This window comes from Oncorhynchus mykiss, chromosome 16, assembly GCF_013265735.2.
Source record: "Oncorhynchus mykiss isolate Arlee chromosome 16, USDA_OmykA_1.1, whole genome shotgun sequence".
NCBI classification, from domain to species: Eukaryota; Metazoa; Chordata; class Actinopteri; order Salmoniformes; family Salmonidae; genus Oncorhynchus; species Oncorhynchus mykiss.
The window spans coordinates 7,573,779-7,589,493 of record NC_048580.1 but is presented as its reverse complement, the minus strand read 5'-3'; the positions used below and the strand labels follow the sequence as shown (position 1 = coordinate 7,589,493).

Here is a 15,715-nt window from a genome sequence, read left to right as displayed (position 1 = left end):
TTGTTATAACGTTGGACGAATAACATTGTGTTTCTGTGTGCTTGCCTCAGCTAACTGAGACATGTCAGGTTTGGCTTGGCTGTTGCATAACAGCAATCTGGAAATTGGCAGTGTGCCGTCCAGTTCCCGAGAGTAGGAAAGAGAGAGATTGAAGAGGGAGGTGGGGGGTAAAGCCCCTTTGGTGCAGTGGACATACAAAATAGACTGTTGTTGTTATCATGGCATTGCCGTAGAAACCAAAACTGCCAGTAATCATTTTAATGATGCCGCAGACAGACAGATGGGCTAATGCCAGACTTCCTGCCTCATACAACACTTCCTGGGTGCTCAGCCAATAACCAGCCAAAGCTGTCAAGTGCCACCCAGAGCTGTCAAGCCTCCAGACACTGAAATTTATGAAATTGCTTCTTCCAATTATTGATAAACATGCACCTGTTAAAAAACATACTGTTACAACTGTTAAGGCTCCATAGATTGATGAGGAATTGAAAAACTTTATTGACAACTTAGATGGAAAGTTACTGAGGATGGTAGCTGACTCTATAGCCACTCCTATCTGTCATATCTTTAATCTGAGCCTGGAGGAAAGTCTTTGTCCTCAGGTCTGGAGGGAAGCCAAAGTCATTCTGCTACCCAAGAGTGGTAACGCGGACTTTACTGGTTCTAACAGCAGACCTATACGCTTACTGCCAGCTCTTAGCAAACTGTTGGGGTTGACCAAATACAATGCTATTACTCTGTAAACAAATTAATAACAGACTTTTGGTATGCTTATAGAGAAGGGCACTCAACATGTACTGCACTGACACAAATGACTGATGATTGGTTGAAAGAAATTGATAATAAGATTGTGGGAGCTGTACTGTTAGACTTCAGTGCAGCCTTTGATATTATTGACCATTAACCTGTTGTTGAAAAGAACGTATGTGTTATGGCTTTTCAACCTCTGCCATATCGTAGATTCGGAGCCATATCATAGATTCAGAGCCATATCGTAGATTCAGAGCCATATCATAGATTCAGAGCCATATCGTAGATTCAGAGCCATATCGTAGATTCAGAGCAATATCGTAGATTCACAGCCATATCGTAGATTCAGAGCCATATCGTAGATTCACAGCCATATCGTAGATTCAGAGCCATATCGTAGATTCAGAGCCATATCGTAGATTCAGAGCCATATCGTAGATTCACAGCCATATCGTAGATTCACAGCCATATCGTAGATTCAGAGCCATATCGTAGATTCAGAGCAATATCGTAGATTCAGAGCCATATCGTAGATTCACAGCCATATCGTCGATTCAGAGCCATATCGTAGATTCACAGCCATATCGTAGATTCAGAGCCATATCGTAGATTCACAGCCATATCGTAGATTCAGAGCCATATCGTAGATTCAGAGCAATATCGTAGATTCAGAGCCATATCGTAGATTCACAGCCATATCGTAGATTCACAGCCATATCGTAGACTCAGAGCCATGTCGTAGATTCAGAGCCCTATCGTAGATTCAGAGCCATATCGTAGATTCACAGCCATATCGTAGATTCACAGCCATATCGTAGACTCAGAGCCATGTCGTAGATTCAGAGCCATATTGTAGATTCACAGCCATATCGTAGATTCACAGCCATATCGTAGATTCAGAGCAATATCGTAGATTCAGAGCAATATCGTAGATTCACAGCCATATCGTAGATTCAGAGCCATATCGTAGATTCAGAGCCATACCGTAGATTCAGAGCAATATCGTAGATTCAGAGCCATATCGTAGATTCAGAGCCATATCGTAGATTCACAGCCATATCGTAGATTCAGAGCCATATCGTAGATTCAGAGCCATATCGTAGATTCAGAGCAATATCCTAGATTGTCGTAGATTCAGAGCCATATCGTAGATTCAGAGCCATGTCGTAGATTGTCGTAGATTCAGAGCCATATCGTAGAGTCAGAGCCATATCGTAGCTTTCTCTGAAGTTTGCTAGAGAGCATTTGGATGATCCAGAAGAAGATTGGGTCAGACGAAACCGAAATATAACTTTTTGGTAAAAACTCAACTCGTCGTGTTTGGAGGACAAAGAATGCTGAGATGCATCCAAAGAACACCATACCTACTGTGAAGCATGGGGGTGGAAACATCAGGCTTTGGGGTTGTTTTTCTGCAAAGGGAACAGGATGACTGATCCGTGTAAAGGAAAGAATGAACGGGGCCATGTATCGTGAGATTTTGAGTGAAAACCTCCTTCCATCAGCAAGGGCATTGAAGATGAAACGTGGCTGGGTCTTTCAGCATGACAATGATCCCAAACACACCGCCCGGGCAACGAAGGAGTGGCTTCGTAAGACGTTTTTCAAGTTCCTGGAGTGGCCTAGCCAGTCTCCAGATCTCAACCCCATAGAAAATCTTTGGAGGGAGTTGAAAGTCCGTGTTGCCCAGCAACAGCCCCAAAACATCACTGCTCTAGAGGAGATCTGCATGGAGGAATGGGCCAAAATACCAGCAACAGTGTGTGAAAACCTTGTGAAGACTTACAGAAAACGTTTGACCTCTGTCATTGCCAACAAAGGGTATATAACAAAGTATTGAGATAAACTTTTGTTATTGACCAAATACTTATTTTCCACCATAATTTGCAAATAAATTCATTAAAAATCCTACAATGTGATTTTCTGGTTGTTCTTCTTCTCATTTTGTCTGTCATAGTTGAAGTGTACCTATGATGAAAATTACAGGCCTCTCTCATCTTTTTAAGTGGGAGAACTTGCACAATTGGTGGCTGACTAAATACTTTTTTGCCCCACTGTACATACATACATACATACATACATACATACATACATACATACACCATTTTCCTCTTCCCGCTCGGTGCTTCTCTCACCCCATCCCCATCATTGCGTTTCTCAATACATACATTTTAAACAAACTTACAAACAGAAATTAAACAAAAAAGCTCAGTTTAAACCAAGAAGTTAGGTTCCACACATGGAACGTACAGTGTAGTTCTGAAATACATAGATCCCCACCATTCTAAGAGAATCTTTGCAGCATAATAGCTGTATAGTTCCCATACTTTGTAGAACTGATCTGTTTTAGAATGCAATGTACATGTCTGATATTCCAGAGGCACCCATTCAAATAGTATCTTATGTCAATCTTTAATAGAAGGAACCTTATCACTGTAAAATGATGTTTTTCCTCACTGCGAAGGTAAGGATGTTGTAAAGCCTCCTTTTACCCACAGAAGTAACCTGCCTACTAGGGAGACCCAACAGTAAAGAAACTGGGTCCAATTCTAGATCAACCACTAGGATCTTTTCAATTTCTTGCAGAACACCAGACCAGTATCTTTGTATTTTGGTACATGACCATAAACAATGTGTTAGGGTGCCTGTATCAGTTTTGCATTTAAGACACTGAGGAGAAGAGGAAGTGGGGCTAAAAGCATGTCTGCGATTTGTCGATATATGCAATCTGTGTATTATTCTTAATTGGATTGCTCTAGTACAATTACATATAGATATTGTTTTTGAATATCTCAAAATGTCCTCCCACATCTCTTTGTCAATAGTAACAGACAATTATTTCTCCCACACTTGTTTCACCCTCTGTGTGTTGACAGCAGAAAAGGACCTTAAAGCATCATAAAACAGACTTACAGACATTTTCCTTTGTGGGGAAAAAAAGCATTATTTAAATGACAGACATATCAGGGTTACCAATTAAGGTGGTGCTCTTCAGAACATAATGTCTTACTTGTAGGAAGCGGAAAAAGTCCTGCTTTGGGATATTTCTCGACCATCTGCTCAAATGACAATAAAATCTTAGCAAATAAGTCATTTAGTCTGCGTATGCCCTTATTAAGCCAAAAGTTAAAGCCAGCATCCAGCAATCCTGGACCAAAATCTGGGTTGTTAAGAATTGGGGTAAGAGCAGAGGTTAGTTTGGACCTTCCCAGGAAGCGTTGAACTGACCTCCATACTTTGAGTGTGTTAAGTGTAATAGGATTATTGCAGTGATCTTCTACAGACTTGAAACTTCTGAAAAATAAAAGATCCTGTAAGGGGTATTTTGAAAGAGAAGTCTCAATATCTAACCAAATAGAGGAGTCATCGTTTGTGATCCAGTCAGAAATATAACATAGGTGGGCACATCATTGATAGAACCTGATATTGGGCAGGTCCAAACAGCCCAAAGAACTTGGCAGCTGCAATATTGCCATCTTAAGTCTTGGCTTGCGTTTACTCCAAATAAAGGAACTTAGCCATCCATTTACATCCTTGATTACCTTATTGGAGAGTAATACTGGGATTATTTGGATTGGGTAAAGTAGTCTAGGTAAAATGTTCATTTTCAAGAGGGATATTCTACCCAACCAAGAAATCGGGAGAGAGTTCCAGCGCTCCAGATCCTGTCTTATTGCATCAAACAAGGGAACAAAATTGGCTTTGTACATTTGCTGGAATTTAGGAGTTACAAATATACCCAGATACATAAAACCTGAGGGAGACCATTTAAAAGGGAAGGGGGAGAAGTATTAGGTACATAATGAAGGTTACCAAGTGGCATAGCCTCTGATTTAGTTAAGTTAATCTTGTAGCCTGAGAATTCGCTGAATAATTCAATAATATTAATAAGAGATGTAATTGAAGTCTCGGGACTAGAGATGAATATCAGGACATAATCAGCATACAAGCTTATTTTATGGTGAACCTCACCAATCAGCAGCCCCTGTATAGCAGGCGTTACTCTGATGGCCTCGGCCAGTAGTTCCATAACGAGTGCAAATAGGAGAGGGGACAAAGGACAGCCCTGTCTGGTACCTCTGTATATAGAGAAGCTATTTGACCTTAGCCCATTAGTCAGGACAGCAGCCTGAGGATCATCATATAAAACTTTCACCCATTTTATAAAGTTGTCCCCTAGACCAAATGTATTTAGAGCAAAGGATAGGTAAGACCACTCCACACGATCAAATGCTTTCTCAGCATCTAGGGAGAGCACAAGACCATCCATAGCACTTTGTTGGTAGGCTTGAATTACATTAAGAAGCCGCCTGACATTGTTGCATGACTTACGGCCCTTAATGAAGCCAGTTTGGTCTCCTTTCACAATTAGTGGCAGTGAGTCCTCTAATCTTGTGGCTAGAATTTTAGAAAGCAATTTTCTATCTACATTCAGAAGGGAAATTGGTCTGTATGAGGAACAAGACTGGACATTTTCCCTTTTTGAGAATAAGTGATATGTTGGCTTCTCTCAGCATTTGAGGGAGTTGGTCATTTGAAAATGAGTGATTAAACATATCACGCAATGGCTCAAGGATCAGGCCATGGAACTCTTTATAGAACTCACTACAAAACCCGTCTGGTCCTGGGGACTTACCATTTTGCAGATTCTTAATTGCGAACTCCTCTGTAATAGGGGCATTAAGGAGAGACCTCTGTTCTTCGGAGATAGTAGGGAGCTCAATCTTAGAAAATAAGTTCTCCATTAATTTGGATGCATCATTTGGCAGTTATGAGGCATAAAGGTTTGCATAAAATGTCTTATCATATAAATGATTGCCATCAGAATCAGTAATAGTAGCAATTGACTGAGAGTCATCTCTCTTTTTAGCTAGGTATGCCAAATACTTTCCTGGCTTATCGCCATGTTCATATAGCTTTTGCCTGACAAATCTCGTTTTCTTTTCAGCGTCCTGTGTTAGGAGAGAGTCCAACGTTGATCTATGGACAGATATTTCCTTTAATAGGGCAGGAGTGGGAGTTTTAATGTAGTCCTTCTCTTTAGTTCCTAATTCACACTCTAACGTTTTTTGCTTTTCACGCTTTTTCCGTCTCTTAGTGGCTGTGTATAACATAATCAGATCCCTGGCGTACGCTTTACAGGTTTCCCAAAGGAGCGAGGGGTTATCTGTTGATTGAGAGTTAGAGAAAAATGCTTTAAACTCTGTAATAAAATATGATGTGAATGTATGGTCTTTAAGAATGGTAGTATTCAACCTCCAATGTCTTGACCGATTGAATGCCCCGTTGAGTTTTATGTCCAGGATCACCTCCGCATGATCAGATATGACTATGCTTCTTATCCTAGCGGATAAAACAGACTGCAAAGATGTCCTGGGCATAAGAAAGTAATCTATTCTAGTCTGACATCCATGAGGTGCAGAGAAAAAAGTGAACACTCTGTTGGAGGGATGAAAGGTTCTCCAGACATCAACATACCCCAGATCATCACAAATAGCTTTAAGTGACTTAGCTTAAGGAGAGAGTGAAGCTATACCGCTGGGAAACTTATCAATAAGGGGGTTCAAGAACAATTAAAATCTCCTCCAACCACTGCAGTGTCTGAGTTTAATTCTGAAAAGTCTAGAAATACCTTAGTGAGGAAATCAGGGAGGTGGGCAGGGGGGGAAGTAAATATTCATTATGGAAATGTTCTGCCCTTGTAAAGTACCATTAATTATAACAAAGCGACCAAATATATCTTTCACACAATTCAAGACCTTAAGTGGTAGGTTATTTTTCACAAGAATTGCTACACCTCTACTTCTGGATGTAAATGATGAGAAAAACACTTGACCAAACCCCCCTTGTTGTAATTTCAGATGCTCCTTATCATCCAAATGAGTTTCTTGCAACAGGGTGATATCAATATTATTATTATTTTTTTAAAGACACTACCTTCTTCCTTTTAATGGGGTTATGGCTCCCTCTAATGTTCCATGTACATACACGCAGTCTGTTACCTGCCATTGCACATTGACCATTCAATATCCAGACTGGATCTTACTGTAAAAGTGGGGTGGTACCTTTTTCCATGTGTGGAACTCTTTCCTATCTCACCGAGCATAAACAAACGATATGAACCCTGAACTCGAACTATACTAAACCCGAAAATGAAACATGTAAAGATCCAAAAGGGGGTTTTCCCACTAGCTAACATGCAGGGGATTTCAACTTTCCAATGTAGACTCTTAAGTCCGCATTGCCACTCAATAGCCTCATCCTTTATATACACTGTATATGGAAATGAAAATCAATAGAAGAAGATTGAGGCTCTTCCACCTAAAACCAAGCCTGGGCACCAACATGGATTCACACATATCTCAGCCTGAGTTATAGAGGCAGTTACTTTAGCAAGAAAAATAAGAAAGATACGAATATTACATAACCGGAGCACGTGACACCACTGTTTCATGATCAGATTACAATTTAATTAAAAAGTTATCCAATGCTGCGGAGGTGCAGCTCAAAGTTATTTACCCGAGAGAGTCAATAAACGCAGCAGCCTCTTCGGGTGTGTAGAGTTTTTTAGGCGATCCGTTGACCATAAATCTTCAATGTGGCCGGGTACAGCAGTGCGTAGCCCATCCACATTCTCCTGAGTCGAGCCTTCGCCTCATCAAACGCTTTGCGTCTTCGTACGACCGCTGTGGAATAATCATTGAAGAACGAGACCTTTGGACATTTACGTTGACTACCATCAGAGCCGATGTTTCTAGCCGCATCCATGACGGGCTGCTTGTCGGTGAAGTTGTGGGACTTTATAGCCACTGGCCGTGGGCGCTGGTTGGGACCGGGTACCGGTGCTTGAGAGCGATGGGCTCTGTCCAGCTTCACACGACCAGCCTTAGTGTCCATTTGTAGTTAGCCAGGGATCCATTCCTCAAAAAAATTTACTGAACGTGTCCCTTCAGAATTTTCCGGGTGTCCCACAACACGAATATTGCATCGGCGTCCTCGATTATCCAAGTCGTCAATGTGCTCCGCCATTTCGCACACCTGTTTCTCAAGTGCTTTTATCTTAGTGTCCATAGATGTACAGTGCCTTGCGAAAGTATTCGGCCCCCTTGAACTTTGCAACCTTTTGCCACATTTCAGGCTTCAAACATAAAGATATAAAACTGTATTTTTTTGTGAAAAATCAACAACAAGTGGGAGACAATCATGAAGTGGAACGACATTTATTGGATATTTCAAACTTTTTTAACAAATCAAAAACTGAAAAATTGGGCGTGCAAAATTATTCAGCCCCCTTAAGTTAATACTTTGTAGCGCCACCTTTTGCTGCGATTACAGCTGTAAGTCGCTTGGGGTATGTCTCTATCAGTTTTGCACATCGAGAGACTGAAATTTTTTCCATTCCTCCTTGCAAAACAGCTCGAGCTCAGTGAGGTTGGATGGAGAGCATTTGTGAACAGCAGTTTTCAGTTCTTTCCACAGATTCTCGATTGGATTCAGGTCTGGACTTTGACTTGGCCATTCTAACACCTGGATATGTTTATTTTTGAACCATTCCATTGTAGATTTTGCTTTATGTATTGGATCATTGTCTTGTTGGAAGACAAATCTCCATCCCAGTCTCAGGTCTTTTGCAGACTCCATCAGGTTTTCTTCCAGAATGGTCCTGTATTTGGCTCCATCCATCTTCCCATCAATTTTAACCATCTTCCCTGTCCCTGCTGAAGAAAAGCAGGCCCAAACCATGATGCTGCCACCACCATGTTTGACAGTGGGGATGGTGTGTTCAGCTGTGTTGCTTTTACGCCAAACATAACGTTTTGCATTGTTGCCAAAAAGTTCAATTTTGGTTTCATCTGACCAGAGCACCTTCTTCCACATGTTTGGTGTGTCTCCCAGGTGGCTTGTGGCAAACTTTAAATGACACTTTTTATGGATATCTTTAAGAAATGGCTTTCTTCTTGCCACTCTTCCATAAAGGCCAGATTTGTGCAATATACGACTGATTGTTGTCCTATGGACAGAGTCTCCCACCTCAGCTGTAGATCTCTGCAGTTCATCCAGAGTGATCATGGGCCTCTTGGCTGCATCTCTGATCAGTCTTCTCCTTGTATGAGCTGAAAGTTTAGAGGGACGGCCAGGTCTTGGTAGATTTGCAGTGGTCTGATACTCCTTCCATTTCAATATTATCGCTTGCACAGTGCTCCTTGGGATGTTTAAAGCTTGGGAAATCTTTTTGTATCCAAATCCGGCTTTAAACTTCTTCACAACAGTATCTCGGACCTGCCTGGTGTGTTCCTTGTTCTTCATGATGCTCTCTGCGCTTTTAACGGACCTCTGAGACTATCACAGTGCAGGTGCATTTATACAGAGACTTGATTACACACAGGTGGATTGTATTTATCATCATTAGTCATTTAGGTCAACATTGGATCATTCAGAGATCCTCACTGAACTTCTGGAGAGAGTTTGCTGCACTGAAAGTAAAGGGGCTGAATAATTTTGCACGCCCAATTTTTCAGTTTTTGATTTGTTAAAAAAGTTTGAAATATCCAATAAATGTCGTTCCACTTCATGATTGTGTCCCACTTGTTGTTGATTCTTCACAAAAAATACAGTTTTATATCTTTATGTTTGAAGCCTGAAATGTGGCAAAAGGTCGCAAAGTTCAAGGGGGCCGAATACTTTCGCAAGGCACTGTAATTGAAGTTTCCACTGTAGCAATTCTTCCTTCTGCCTCCTCAACACGTTTCACAACCCTCTGTAGTTCAGCTGAATGGCCTGCTATTGCTTCCAAGACCAGTCTTATCTTAACATTGATCACTTTAGTAATGTTATCAGTCATCTTGTGAATCACCAGGTCCTTTGTGCCTGGATCCGCAATGGTTTTAGCTTCGCTAACGTTAGCTAGCTCCTCCTGCCCATCTACAGGGATGGTGGTTTTGGTCGAGTTCTTAGTAGTTCTGTTGGGCATGTTGTCTGAGATTTTTGAGAAATAGCCGTCAAGACTCATTGTAGGATAACTTATTTAGCCACTTTTTCAAGCTTGGAGATTAATGTAAAAATATACATTTACGAATGCCACGGGAGCTCGCTGAAACACAGTGTCTACGGTGCCAAAGTTTTTTTTTTTAATGGAAGCTTCTCTAATATCAAACATGTAAAGTGTGGTGTACCACAGGGCAGCTCCCTAGGCCCTCTACTCTTTTCAACTCATACCAATGACCTGCCACTGGCATTAAACAAAGCATGTCTGTCCATGTATGCTGATGATTCAACCATACACACATCAGGGTGGCCAGTGGCCAGTAATAAACTGGTCCTGAACATCTCTAAAACTAAGAGCATTGTATTTGGTCCAAATCATTCCCTAAGTTCTAGACCTCAGCTGAATCTGGTGATGAATGGTGTGTCTGTTGAACAAGTTGAGGAGACTAAATTACTTGGCATTACCTTAGATAGTAAACTATTATTGTCAAAACATATAGAGTCTGGCTAGCTAGGTCTTCATCTCTGTCTGCTGTTAGCTAGTTTCTGGCTAGCTAGGTCTTAATCTGTGTCTGGTGTTAGCTAGTTACTGGCTAGCTAGGTCTTCATCTGTGTCTGGTGTTAGCTAGTTACTGTCTAGCTAGGTCTGCATCTGTGTCTGGTGTTAGCTAGTTACCGTTTAGCTAGGTCTTCATCTGTGTCTGGTGTTAGATAGTTACTGGCTAGCTAGGTCTTCATCTGTGTCTGGTGTTAGCTAGTTACTGGCTAGCTAGGTCTTCATGTGTCTGGTGTTAGCTAGTTCCTGGCTAGCTAGGTCTTCATCTGTGTCTGGTGTTAGCTAGTTACTGGCTAGCTAGGTCTTCACGTGTCTGGTGTTAGCTAGTTCCTGGCTAGCTAGGTCTTCATCTGTGTCTGGTGTTAGCTAGTTCCTGGTTAGCTAGGTCTTCAGCCAGCGTGGAGCAAAAGGGTGGAAAGGGCTGTTCAAAACTCTGACGCAGTTGTCAAATCATTACATCCATCAGTGCTGCTGTGAACTGCATCACAAGAGACATCCCAAAGGAAAGATATACGGTAGAAGAACACGTTATATCATTGATGCAATTTCAATGTTGTTTGAGTTGCTTTGTTTATCACCAAATGTGCTTGAGATGATTTTACAACAACACTGCTCACTGCATCCGAGTTGCTTAACATAGGCGTTTCAAAGAGCTGTCAGTCAAGGTGAGCTCATGAATATTAGCTCCCCGCCCACTCAGCCTGTCTTTTCAAACTTCCTGGTAGTTAGCCATGAGAGAAAAAGTAATTTTCAGAATGACTGTTTAGGACCTTTAGTACAATACAATATGTATTTCATAGTCCTTATTTTGAGGGCTTACACTAAAATATACTGGGTTGCTTAGCTGACCCAACTGCTGGGTTGCAGGCATTGGGTCACTTAGTTGGGTTGTTTTTTAAAAAGAGCAAGGTTGGTTCGTTGATGCTGGGTTATTGAGATAGGAACCAGTAGAGGCTTGGCTTAGTAGGGGTGTGGCTTTCAGTCCTTTATGGCAACCCGTGAGAGTAAATGTCATTCCGGTTAATCTGTTCTTTTGAATTATTGTCACATATTATGGTCAAACACTAACACTTTTGTAGCTTTAATGAAGCTTATAGAAATGTTTTAGTTCCATTAAAATGTGTGAAGATTCCAATGTGATACCACAAATGTAACCACTTTGTTGCAATATGTTAAAATTATCATATTAAAATATGTAATTTGCATTAATATTCAAGGACAATATAACATTGCAGTGTACAAACTTAACATGATCAACAGGATTAACATTCTCACGGGTGGCCAAAAATAACAATATAAAAACCAAGCCACTAACAAACCACACCTCCTGAAAATAACCTATGGATAGCGTTAAAAAACAACCAGCTGCTTGGTCAACCCAGCATGAAAGTGAATACAATCCCAATTGATTTTCAAATTAACCCATGTCAGGGTAATCCAAACAATCCAACATATTGGGTAATTTATGCAACCTATCACATTATGCTGATTTACAAAGTGATGTATAATTCCGATTGAAACCCAGCCAAACTGGGGAAACCCAATTTCAGGATTGCAACCTGCAATCAGAATGACTGCCAGAGTTAAAAAGACTGAAAAAGGAGACTATCTAGACCATCTAAACTGGAACAACCATTTCAGCAATGGTTCGTTTAGAAAATGTATGTCATTTATATTGGAGAAGCATAAGATCAATTCATCAATGTACATGCAAAAACATAGATAATGAAACAAACAATTCTTAAACTGTATCTGTAATAGAGCATGCTGGGAAATATGCAAATGACACAAAACAAGCAAGTATAGTGTAGAGTCATATCCCTATCTAAACCGCTGTGAAATATCTGTTCCATAAACAAACATATTTTGTTTTCAGCTGTTTGAAGCTGGTGTACGAAAAGTAAAAGTAAAACGGGAAGCATAGAAATTGAGCACATAGAACAGATCTACCGCTTCTTAGACTTGCTTTCATTGAGAATGACAGATCTAAAACACATATTTTCTATGTGAATTTGGTCGGGTTGAAAAAAAAAAGTTACATATTGCAGCTGTAGCACTCTGTGTTAAATTGAACATTGGATAATTTTCTGTCCACCATCTCTGGAGGATATCATATTCATTGGACTGTCTCTGGAGCTATGTCCTTCAAATATCAAGAGAGACAGTTCAATTTCAATGTCATGATGACTTCTATCAACTCCCTCCCAGCGGTCAGCCAGTCAGTGGGTGAGTGACATGTTCAATTTCCACTGTTTCACTTTCTCCTGACACAGTACAGCTGCAGCCTATCCCTTTCACCCCGGCGGTTGGATCAATCAGTGTAGCTCTGTGTCCGCTGGAGGCCAGCTACAGAACATATTGGTCCGTGTAAAGGACACCCATATTATATCAGGCATTATCATTTCTATGGATGCAGCATTTGCATCACATTGAGCTCTGCACAGTGCAGCTGTAGCCCAGGCCTACGACTCAGTCCTCACGCTGCCCTTACCCTCTGGCCCTGACACGGAGGTTGGATCTGATTGGTTTGTTTATGACAGCTTGACGGACCGACCCTGGGCGCCTTGGCAGCCCGCGGCAACTGCCTCAACCTGGCCAGACGCGGCAATGCTGGTGTCCCTATTAGTTATAGAGCCTATATCTACTGTATAGTTCTGAATGCTCTGTCCTCGACACCTGCAAGTGACCAACAGAGAGAGAGATGATGAGACAGAGGGGTAAATAGAAAGAGAGCGAGAGAGAGAGAGAGCTTACGAGTCAGAGGTGGAAATAGAGAGAGAGACCTGATGAGGCAGAGGGGAAAATAGAGAGAGAGCTGATGAGTCAGAGGGGAAAATAGAGAGAGAGAGAGAGAGAGAGAGAGAGATGAGGAAGAGGGGCAAATAGAGAGAGAGAGAGAGAGAGCTGATGAGGCAGAGGGGAAATAGAGGGAGAGAGAGAAATAGAGGGAGAGAGAGAGAGAGAGATGATGATGAGCCAGAAGGGAAAATAGAGAGGGAGAGAGCTGATGTGTCAGAGGGGGAAATAGGGAGAGCTGACGAGGCAGAGGGGGAAATAGAGACTGGAAAACAGTCCATATGAGGCCTCTTCAACCTCAGGAGGCTGAATAAATTTGGCTTGTCACCTAAAACACTCGTAAACTTCTACAGATGCACAATCGAGAGCCCTGTTGGGCTGTATCACCGCCTGGTACGGCAACTGCTCCGCCCAAAACCGCAAGGCTCTCCAGAGGGTAGTGCGGTCTGCACAACGCATCTCTGGGGGCAAACTACCTGCCCTCCAGGACACCTACACCACCCGATGTCACAGGAAGCTCAAAAAGATCATCAAGGACAACAACCACCTGAGCCACTGCCTGTTCACCCCGCTGTCATCCAGAAGGCGAGGTCAGTACAGGTGCATCAAAGCTGGGACCGAGAGACTGAAAAACAGCTTCTACCTCAAGGCCATCACACTGTTAAACAGCCACCACTAACATAGAGTGGCTGCTGCCAACATGCAGACTCACATCTCTGGCCACTTTAAAACATTTAATAGATGGATTTAATAAAGGTATCACTAGGAGCTTTAAATAACGCTACTTTTATAATGTTTACATATCCTACATTACTCATCTCATATGTATATGCTGTACTCTATACCATCTACTGCATCATGCCTATGCCGTTCGGTCATCGCTCATCCATATATTTATATGTACATATTCTTATTCATCCCTTTACACTTGTGTGTATAAGGTAGTTGTTGTGAATTTGTTAGATTACTTGTTAGATATTACTGCACTGTCAGAACTAGAAGCACAAGCATTTAGCTACACTCACATTAAGATCTGCTAACCATGTGTATGTGACCAATAAAATTTGATTTGATAGTGACTTTTAGTCAATGATTTATTTTACACTAGATGACTAATAGGGGCTCTGTGTTGAAGCCACCGTGCCTCCATCTTGGCACTCCCTCACCAGTGTAAAAAAAAAAAAATTTATAAGCTATAGAAATAAATGTATTAATGTCTACATTTGTTTTTTCATAATTTATTCTATTACAAACACCTTAATGAATAATTTTAAATGATATTATATTACATAAACATTGAAAATGAAAATGAACACATATATAAAAACATTTTCCTTAAAGTAGAATTTTACTAATGTTACTGTCCCCACCACAACAAAAACATAATTAGATACATGTAATTTTGTCCTTGAAACATTGAATTGAAATACTAGAGAATTCCATTAATTCCTATGGAGGATTTCTCCTACTTGGCAGTGCCAATGTGGACGTCCGGTGGCTTCAAATCCCCTCAATGGCCAATACATAGCATCACATCATTGCTTTCAGTGCGCGTGTGTGCGTGCGTGCGTGTGTGTGTGTGTGTGTGAGAGAGAGAGAAAGAGAGAGCGAGAGAACGAGGAGAGAGAGAAAACACTTGGGAGAAGGAATTAATTTCCATACATTAGTGTAGGTCTATAACCTACATCATATCAAGATAACCATTGTGAATATTGGCAAAATATATAGAAATAATCGGCTATACTGAATTAAGCTATTCACTACACAGCCCTGACATGATCCCGGAACACATTTACCCAGGCCCATAATATAAATCAGTAGACATTGCATCATTGTCACAGGGCGTCAATGCACACAATAATCAGAACATAAATGCAAATGCTACTGGATTGATTAAAATGACAGACACCTTGCAGCAGTAGCCTAGCAGCGGTAGCCTTGAAAGCAGCAGTCGCATCTCCTGCCAGGCAAATGCGCATAACCCAGTCGGCAGCAGCAGCGGAGAATTCTTCATTGTTTAGACTTAGACAATTCAATATCAGTCACTGCTCATTCTGCAATCGGCTACTCACCATTCAATCCGTCCAACATGCAAGGGCTCTGAAGTCAGCCAAGTCAAGGCAGATAAAAAAATAACAAATCGTGAGGATGACAGTGGCGCATAGCTTTACGGTTTGATGTAAAAATGTATCTTTGCCGTCGGCATTCAAATTCTCCTTATTGTGCTATTGACACCTGGTCTAGCGGTAAATGCTCCTTGTTCGGCCGACCGCTAGCCCTTTCGCAGGCTTCTTTAGTTCCAGTCCTATTGTCTCCGAATCGCTCCTGGATGAGAGGATCTGAGAGGAGAGACGGGGAACGCAAAGCTCCAGCCCCTTTTCCGCCTCAACCAATAGCAGTGTAGAATCGGTAGAAGCCTAGAAGCGCACCCTGCCTGCACGCCAGGACCGGAGCGACCGTCCTCGCTGTCTCCGTACAGATTAGCGACAACCGGGAAAGGGAAAGGGAGGAATGAGAAGGGAATTTATTGGTTGACTTTTGAAGGTATTGGGAGGGACTGTGAGGGCTATGGCATGACAGGGATTCAAGTCGTGGAAAGTGATGGGCTATATCTCAAAATTAGTAATA

At 41.6% G+C, this 15,715-nt stretch overlaps 1 protein-coding gene across 1 annotated transcript in view; it reads right to left on the bottom strand.

Annotated features, from left to right (window-relative positions):
• LOC110491301 (serine/threonine-protein kinase SBK1) overlaps positions 1-15,445 on the bottom strand; it is a 24,752-nt gene extending 9,307 nt beyond the window's left edge. The window contains exon 1 of the mRNA XM_036946075.1: positions 15,160-15,445. The gene's annotated coding sequence lies outside the window, so the exon portion shown is untranslated. The remainder of the gene's footprint in view (positions 1-15,159) is intronic.
• Between the last annotated feature and the right edge of the window lie 270 nt (positions 15,446-15,715).